Below are 9,894 nucleotides of genomic sequence, written 5' to 3'. Positions count from 1 at the left end.
ACTTCCCGCCGCCGCCGCCGCCGTCACCGCACCACATTTTAGACGATCTGATTGTTTTCTATTAATTTTCTTTACTTTCCAGCTTTCACAACTGTATTGTACATAGAAATTGTAAATATGATGGCATGGACCCTCCTAACACTAGTATTCAATTATATATCTTTCCACTTCATGATCTTGTCTAGCTTCTTCATAGCTGCCTTCTAGGCCTTAACCTTCTTGCGATTTCTTGACTATAGACTCCATTCTGATTCTTGACTGAGCTAAGGTATGGAAAATTTGTAGGGATAACTAATATTGTATAGCTGCATTGAGGATAGCACTAAATATAGGTAGCTGTACCCTGGCTGTGCAAGTATACTTCAAATGTAATTTGCAGACTCTGATTTGAAACTAGCCTTTCTTAGTATTAAAATGATTTAACATTAACAGGAGGTAAAATTGCCCCATGGTTAACACTGAAATGGGAGTACCTGAGCTGGTGACATACTCCCAGTGTCTTTAGAATGGGTGGATATGTATGTCACAGGGCCAAGATACTTGCAACTATTCCACACTCATATCCAGTGTGAGGATGTTGATAAATTTGGTTCAGCTGTTGTCCAAGCCATTGACTTGGCCTGTTTAATCAAAAGGTAGTGTGAAATTTATACAGTTTTTAAAATAATTGTGGCATGTTGCTGCTGCTGTTCTTCTTGTTATGAAATACTCCAACTTCCTCCTAAATGGCACTCAAGGCAACTTAAAAATTAAAATATTTACAGTATGTTGAAAGCCAACAACACAGTGACTTTCAGAAAGGAAACATGAGTTTGGCTGTCTTTAATGGGCTTACAAAGCTTCTTCCTTGTATTTTTTTAAAATTTACTTCAATTGAGTGAGGACTGCCTTGGCAATGATCCAAGCATCTCAGATGGAAAAATCAACTTTTGGACAAAGTCTCTGTATTTCAGTGTTCTTCTCTTTTCCTCTCTGCCTCCACTCTTTCTTGAAGCACAAAAATCTTATAATTCTTTCTTGATGGCTTATGACCTGTTTCTGACCCCCCCCCCCCATTAATTAAAAAAATTAGCTCCATTTTGAACAGGAGAGTTGATCTCCTAACTATAAGCCAGCAGTGATGTGTGTGTGGCCTTCCATTTCTAGAGGGGAATACAGCCCTTAATTATCAAATTAGATTCACATTCTGGTCCTCTGGCATGCCTTCCTGGTTGGCCATCTGTTAGGCTGGATCTGGGCCCACTGAGAAAGTAGCCTACTGGTTTCCAACAGTGCCCAGCCGCCAACCAATGATGGGTTAAGAGGGGCAGACTGGAGAACTGTTTATATTCAAGCTCCTCTTGCCAGGAGCTCTTTCTGTGAGCAAACTAGTGCCAGCTTAAGCCCATATGTCTCATTTGCATCAGTTCACATCTGTGGAGACAGATGTGGCCATTGCTACACAAAGAGTAAATGATAAGGAATGGGGACTGAGGCCACAGTTTATAAATCAAGAGGTCCTTTGCAAATAAGTTAATAACACACCCACTTCATCACTGGAAAGAACTAAGAAAAAGTCCTGTGAAGGTCAGTGAAACCATCAGCTCTTCCTTCCAGTGCTAATAGCCAGAAGCAGCTGGTTAACATAAGAAGGGCCTGCCATAGAAGGGCTGAGTATTAAGGGTTTATTGCCATCTAGTATGTTTCACTTCCTTAGTAGCAAGTTTAAACATTGTTAAGAAAGTCTGTTTCTCATTTCACATGGAAAAGGTTGTTATTTAAATTTGCTTGCAAGAATTTTTATATTTGTAGACTGAAAAGTAACACAAGCTACTTTTATTGGTCTAGGGGGAAATCTCCCTTATGGGCTGCATTTGTCTCAGTTTTCAAATTATAGTAACAGTTGACAACACTCATGCAGGTTTGGGATAATCGTGGTGAAATAATTTCATCATTAGAATGCTGCCAAAAGGAATAACTGTACAGTACAACCATCCCCCATGCATTGAGGGGGATGTGGATCTCAACCTATGGCCATGTGCTGCCTAGGTATACACCAGCCATATCTTGGGGAAAACACCCTACATGTATGTGTGTGGAGCTCTTACACAAGATGAGAATCTCAGGTTACTGTGACTATCATACCCCTTCTTTTTCTGTGGTTTACCTATGCAAGCAAAGGTTTAATGTAATGAATGGAATTAGTTTATTCTGCAAAACCACTTCTTGAGTATTTCTTGCCTTCAAAAAATCCTGTGAAATTCACGGAGTCTCCATAAGTTGACAGGCAACTTGAAGGCATAAACTCCCCCCCCCCCCCCGGTCACAGGCAACACCCATCAAAAATTGAAGAAATTAGAAGTTTACATCTGCTGTAAGAAAGCATACTTGGCTTTATGTAAAACAAGGCACATCTGGCATGTATGCACATTTGTTGTTTTAAAAGTGATTCATGTTTCCTGGAGACTTCCATGTGTTGGAAGGCTGAGAAAGTGTGACTTGTGCAAGGCCACCCAGTGGGTTTCCATGGCTGAGTGGGTTTTCAAGCCCTGCTGGTCAATTATATGTTGATCAATCATTCCACCCACCTCATAATATTTTATTTCTCTTGGCTCGTTAGTAATGGTTGTTTGTACATTTGCAAACAGTGGGTTAACATATATGCAGTGGACATAATTTTTTTTTAACATTTGGAGAAACGTAACATGCCCCTCTCCCCATTCTTAGTGTATAGTGAAAAGATGTACAAAATTTTAGGAAATAGTTTCATCTCCCTCAGCTCTTTGTTTCTAATTAGCCCAATTTTACTATGAGATGTCCTCAATGACTTGGTTAATTGTTTGAGAGACAAAGATATATATCCCTTGAAAGAGCCTCAACCTCCCAGTGAAAAGTTGTTAATGAATTTAGTCCTTCTATAATGTTGTAGATGACTAATTTCTTCAGAATGACATCTGGCTAAGAAATGAAGGAAAATGTTAACAGCACTCAGAAAAATCAGTTTTGTACCAACAGTGTGGACTCACTATTTTAGTTACCAGTTACTGTATTTTGGAATAACACACTATTCATTTTACAAAATATTTACTGCATCGTAGAAACCTATTATTCCCATGAAGAAAAGTATTGGAAAAACAGAGTTGGTATGATTTTACTAACAGCAGTTGTCAGGTGTACAGGATCTACTTTTGTTTTTGTGTTGTTTCTTTTTTAAGATCCTAAGATCCAAACTCCAGCCTGGTGTAAAAGGCATACACTTAAATCCTGTCCAGTTCCCAAACAGGCAACTACAGTTTGTGTAGGAGATTGTGCAAGCCAGCCCATTCCCAACATCTTTGGCCTCACGTGCTTTCCCTCCTTCTTCCAGAATTGGGTGGGGAAGCCTCTTTGCTGAAGGTGACTTTTCTGTATGTTTGTGTATAATACATTGGCCCCTGTGCTTTTGTATTATATACATCCATTCAAAATTCTACCAATATATCTAGATGTCCCTTCTTGCCATCTTCGAAAGTATACCAAGTAGCATTATACATACTTTTAAGAAAGCTTTAAGTGTAATAAAAGAAATATAATGATGGAAATGCAATGCCCTTAAAGTGTAGCTATTATCCCTCTGGGTTGGAATATTTTATCTATGGAAAAGTCCATTTTTAACATTCTGCTCCACTTTCATATTCAGTCATACTTAAGTGTGATCAGGAAACAGAATATACGACAGAAGTATTCAGTGCAGAAATGGGCTTAATTCTCAGTGGCCAACTTTACCATGGGCAGGGAGTAGTAGTATCATTACACTGATATCCAGCCATATTGCCTTGCTTTCTTTGAAATAAGCACAGTGGGTCCTTGATATCTGGTGGGATTTGTTCCAGGACCCCTTGTGGATACCAAAATCTGAGGATGCTCAAGTTCCATTAAATTCATTGGTATAGTAAAATGTTCATTCTTACATAAAATGGCAAAATCAACACTTGCTTTTTACAATTTATATATTTTAAAAATATATTTTCAAGCTGTGGATGCTTGAGTATGTGAATAAAAAGAATCCATGGATATGGAGGGCCAACTGTAAATAACTTCCAAATGATAAACATAAATCCCAGTTGCCTTTGGGATGAAATATAACTGTCAGTTACTTTACATAGATAGAGCTATCAAAGTTGTTACCCACCTTTTGTTATACTGTAGTACAGCAACTCTAGTCATTATAGCCAGTGGTGAGGAATACTGGAAATTACAGTCTGTTGACATCTAGAAAGTCATATATTTTCCACCTCTGCTCAGCATGATCTAGAAACAAAACTTAAGAGAAGTCAATGCACACAGGTTTGCTTCTTAGTGATTAGGATTACTAGGCAAAGGGTGCAAGTGTAGGCCGCATCAACACAGAGTACTATTTTTCTTTCTCACACATTGGGAAGGTGTTGCCAGACCTTCCTACATGAAATTCTCATCCAGTATACCAAGGATACTGTCAAGGAAATGAGAAAAATGAGAAAACACTCATTGGGTAGTATAGCTCCATGGCCATCAACATGAATTCTGAAAAGAGGTACAAAATATCTTTGTAGTGCCAACAGAAATGGACCACATTCATTGTAGTGTTCTTGCAGTAAATTGGTCCTCTTTCCTGTTATCTTAATGAAAGTTTGGCTAAAATTTGAGGCGATCTCTAGAAGCTTCCTTTCTGTTTTAGATGGAGAATGAAAATGTTGTCCCAAACATCATCCCAAATTCTTGATGGCCTGATGTTGCCCATCAGAAAGCATAGTGGTTCCCAGTACCACCCCTTTTGGCATGCTTATAGTGTAATGGGTTGTGATTGCTTGCTTAAGCAGTCTTGTATGTGCCTCTGAAATTGTGAGACAGAGAATAAAGAAGAAATGGCATTCAGTAATAACCATCATATGTAGTCTAAATAAAAGTTTTCCTCAGAAATTATCAGGGTTCTACATACTTTTCACCAGTTACACATAATTTGTGGTTGTCACTGGCATTCTACTTACACCAACTCCTCTATGTATGCCAGAGGACTTTATGGAGAGAAGGTCTTTCATGCAAGGAGAAGCAATATTTTTCCTAGCTGCTAACATGAGAGAATCTTTCTGGTCTCCTTTTCTTTTCAGAAGTATCTCATATTATCCTCAGGCTAGAAGCAAGAGTCTGTCTCTGCCTGCTTTGAAGATCAATGCAATTAGAGATACTACTTGGTTTCTTTCACCTCTGGTAAAGGTAAAAAAGGTTTTTCATTACACTGTAATGTAGACTCCTTCCTCAGCCATCCAGAGTTTGAATCATGGCTACGAGGTGGGGAGGATGATAAAGGACTCTTTTTGAAATTCACAGTTCTGAAAGGCAGGGTAGCTTACCCTTTTAGACAAGTTAAGCCATTATGGCGTTCTAGCAGATATGGAGGTTGCCACAAAAGGCAAAAAAGCTATTTCCCCTTCAGTCACTTGGTAAGCAGCACCCTCTCACCCAAATGAAGTTCCCTGAGTACTGAGGATTTTTCAAATCCCTTTGTGTGCCCCTTCATTTTTTTTGACAAATGGCCTACCTACCATAGAATCATAGAGTTGGAAGAGACCGCAAGGGCCATCCAGTCCAAGCCCCTGCCATGCAGGAAATCCAGATCAAAGCATCCCTGACAGATGGCCATCCAGCCTCTGTTTGAAGACCTCCAGGGAAGGAGACTCCACTACACTCCAAGGGAGTGTGTTCCACTGTCAAACAGCCCTTACTGTCAGGAAGTTCTTCCTAATGTTGAGGTGGAATCTCTTTTCCTGCAGCTTGCATCCATTGCTCCGGGTCCTGTTCTCTGGAGCAGCAGAAAACAAACTTGCTCCCTCCTCAATATGACATCCTTTCAAATATTTAAACAGGGCTATCATATCATATCTTAACCATATCATATCTTAACCTTCTCTTCTCCAGGCTAAACATCTTCAGCTCCCTGAGTCGTTCCTCATAGGACATGGTTTCCAGACCTTTCACCATTTTAGTCGCCCTCCTTTGGACACGCTCCAGTTTCTCCACATCCTTTTTAAATTGTGGTGCCCAGAACTGGACACAGTATTCCAGGTGGGGCCTGACCAAAGCAGAATACAGTGGCACTATTACTTCTCTTGATCTAGACACTATACTTTTATTGATGCAACCATGGTTCCCAACCCTTTCTATGCCCCATACCCCAAGAAATGTTTGATTAATGTTTACACCCCCTACAAAAGTAATACAGTGGGCCCCTCCCTTACTTGGGGGATCTGTTCCGGACCCTTTCTCATAAGGGAAATCCTGTGTAAGCTTGCAGCCCATTGCAAACAATGAGATGTGTACTTGTGTTGCCATGGGCGCGTGCACCATTTGTTTGATTGCAGTGCGGCTTCAGCATATGCTTAAAGCCACATATGGTTCGCCCACGTACGGTGCGGGCACACTGTATCACATTTGAAGATGTTATCTTTGTGTTGCACTCAATATTGGCATTTCCTCTAGGTCCAAAAATTCTTTTAGTTTTAATATATGTACTAAGCATTCCTTATATAATTTGGTATAATAATTTCTCATTTTTGAACTCCAGATTGAATCACACGCAATACTGCAGGTGAACAAATAGAACTAAAAAAGCTTTTAACTCATTGCATAAAATGCAAATCTAAATTGAGCAGTTAGATTCTAATTTATTCAGAAAAGAATTGTAAACAGTAAAATCAGTTCCAACTGTGAACATAGAATTAAATGACGTCTTTGCTCCTATTTCTCTTTCATGATGTTGTCAAAACATGGAACTTTCTTGCTGACTGTGGTCTGCAGGTCTGCCTGTGGATTCAGGTGATTCCTAGATTTTGTCTTGACAGTCAAAAGAGAACTGAATTTAAATTCCAATAATCATATTAATAATAATAATATTTACATAGCCCGAAAAACCCACAAAAACTATAGATGCCAGCCATGAAACCCTTCGACTTCACAATATTTACAGTTGTCGCTCCATATTCATGGACTCTTTATCCATGGATTCATCTGTCCACAGCTTGATAATATATATAAAAAATAAATTCCAAAAGCAAACCTTGATTTTGCCATTTTATGTAAGGGACACCATTTTGCTATGTCATTGTATTTAATGGAATTTGATCATTCATAGATTCCTAGAATCAAATCCCAGTGGATACCAAGGGCCCATATTATATTTTTAATTATTTCTATTCCCCCTTTTCCCCAGGTTGGGAATCAAAATGGCTTACAGTGCTTAAAAAACTTTGTTAAAAATACAGAAGTTAAAACACAATCAAACAATCAGAAAAAAAATTAAACTAGGTTAAAACATATATACAATCACAGTACAAGTGTGAGAGAAAAGAAGATAAATAAACCACTTATAATGTGTGTAAGTATAATTTCTTTTTTAAAAAAAACCTCAGTACCAACCAGGACTTCCTCAAAGAGCCTTACAGTGTAAAGCACTAACATTAAATCAATCAGACAAACAATAAAGATAGACAAGAATCCCATTTGAAAAACAAAGAAAAGTAAAGTAGGCATAGTGCAATCAAAATGGCTTCCACTATCATTATAAACTATCAAAAGCATCAGAGGATGAACTTAATCTGGTGACTTGTAGACAACTGGCAGTGCTTTTCTAAGTTGCTGAGGCAGAATAAGAATATGTCCTAAATCACCACCTAGTCAGTTTTAAAATCACACAAAGGTAGCTCTTTGAAGAAAATATTCTAAGCAAATCCAAAGGCATTTAAATATGTGGTGTAGCCAGTCTGCCATGGTTTTTCCCATGTAGCATCTTGCTTCTTAGTTGGGTGGGGACAGAAATGGGAAAAACATTTGAGAGGAAATCTTTAGTGGTGGTCTGTATTTGGCCTATGGGCCTTACAACTGCCTGAATCTGATTAAAATGAGTAGTCACAACTAAGCATAATATTTGTATAATTAGTATTTATTAGTTGCAAGGCTGGTTGGGATTGCCTGGAACATTCCTACCCTCATTAAAGAGATGTAAATGCTATACAAAGGAATTGTTCCAGTCATAGAGTTTTTTGCTTTTAGTGTGCAGTAGACAAATGTTCCACAGTATTGGCCATAGTCTGGGGTCCTAGCAGATTATTTACAGCCTCCAAGAAAAATAAATAGTTTGCTAATTTGAAGACTCTACTGTTAGGACTGTGTGGTCTCATATATTTGTAAACCTATCATTACCTCCACTTCAGAGAGAAGAATTTGATTCTAGTTCTGGATGTTCACCAGATAATGTTTTCTGAGGTCAAATTATCATAAATAAATAATAAAATAAAATATTTATTTATAGCCCGCCTTTCCACAGATCAAGGCAGGTTACAGTATATATCATTACAACATAAAAACACAATAAAAACAGCAAAAGTTACATTAAAATGGCAGAACACAATTTACAAATAACAGTATGCAGGTAGCTTAAGGTATACAAACAACAGTAATAATGAGGGGGAGGGGAGGCTACATCGGGGGCAATGAGGGGAAAGCCTGTTGGAACAAGAAGGTTTTTAACCCCTTCTTAAACAGGTCAAGGGAGGTGGCCAAACGGAGCTCATCGGGAAGCGAGTTCCAGAGCTGAGGGGCCGAGATGGAGAAGGCCCTCTGCGTTGTTGTGGCATATTTCAAGTATGGAACTCTCAGCAGTTGCTTCCTGGCCGATCTGAGTGTGCGGGGCGGATTATATGGAGAGAGGCGGTCCTCCAAGTACCCTGGGCCCAAGCCATTTAGGGCTTTATAGGTGATAACCAACACGTTGTATTGGGCTCGGAAGCGGATAGGCAGCCAGTGTAGATCTTTTAGCACTGGTGTTATATAGCTGGCCCTGGAGGATCCAGTGACCAGTCTTGCTGCCATATTCTGAACCAATTGTAGCTTCCGAGTATGGTACAAGGGTTGCCCCATGTAGAGCGCATTACAGAAATCCAAACGAGAGGTTACCAGAGCATGTACTACCATTTCAAGGTCCCCTCGGCCCAGGAAGGGTCGCAGCTGGCGTATCAACTGAAGCTGATAACAGGTGCTCCTAACCGTCGCATCCACCTGAGATGTAAAGTGGAGCGACGAGTCCAGGAGCACCCCCAAGCTGCGAACAGAGTCCTTCAAGGGGAGCATGACCCTGTTCAGGACAGGTGGACAAACCTCTAATCCCGGGCCGGGGGAACCTATCACGAGCACTTCTGTTTTCTCTGGATTCATGTTAGCTTACTCATTTTTTAAAATACATATCCTGTAGAGCAGGGGTAGGCAACCTTTTTGAGCCGGGGGCCAGGTTGCTGTCCCTCGACACTGGGGGGCCAAAGCGGAGGGTGGAGCTTCCACCCTCCGGGGGCGAGCCGCACATGGGGGGGAGCTTCCACCCTCTGGGGGTGGAGCCACATGCCAGGGCGGAGCTTCCACTGTCCGGGGGCGGAGCCACATGTCAGGGGGCGGAGTTTCCACCCTCCGGGGCGGAGCCACATAAATTGCAAGAAGCTACTAGGGCTGCAATGCATAACACAGGAAAACGCATGCACACTGTCTCAACCCACAATAAAATAATAATAAAATAATAAAATTTATTTAACCGCCCTTCTAAAAAATCAGGCGGTGAACAACAAGAAGGAACAATGCAATTATAACAACCAAGATAAAATACATTAAAACAGTACGATAAAATAACAATACATGTCGGCAAGACAATGGGGCAAAACACGGGGGGGGAATTACTGGTCAGGGTAAGCTTGTTCAAATAGTGGGTTTTTAACCCCTTCCTGAATTGAGGTAGGGAGGTTGGCTGGCGGAGCTCATAGGGGCAGCGCGTTCGCAGAGGTTGGTGTGCAGAGATGGAGAAAGCCCTCCTGAGGTGGGAGTTGTTTTCACCTCTGGAACTCCCCCACACACAAAAAA

The 9,894-nt window shown here is 40.3% G+C and overlaps 1 protein-coding gene across 3 annotated transcripts in view; it reads left to right on the top strand.

Annotated features, from left to right (window-relative positions):
- PTPN14 (protein tyrosine phosphatase non-receptor type 14) overlaps window positions 1–9,894 on the top strand; it is a 219,531-nt gene that overhangs the window by 36,164 nt on the left and 173,473 nt on the right. The window contains exon 1 of one of the 3 annotated variants that reach the window (XM_042474265.1): window positions 5,152–5,211. The exons of the other annotated variants lie outside the window; for them this stretch is intronic. The gene's annotated coding sequence lies outside the window, so the exon portion shown is untranslated. Of the gene's footprint in view, window positions 1–5,151; window positions 5,212–9,894 lie in introns of those variants that run through there. 3 annotated transcript variants of the gene reach the window in all.

This window comes from Sceloporus undulatus, chromosome 1 (genome assembly GCF_019175285.1).
Source record: "Sceloporus undulatus isolate JIND9_A2432 ecotype Alabama chromosome 1, SceUnd_v1.1, whole genome shotgun sequence".
In the NCBI taxonomy this organism is placed as follows: domain Eukaryota; kingdom Metazoa; phylum Chordata; class Lepidosauria; order Squamata; family Phrynosomatidae; genus Sceloporus; species Sceloporus undulatus.
The sequence above is the reverse complement of the archived record's forward strand: the minus strand, read 5'-3'. Positions and strand labels throughout refer to the sequence as shown.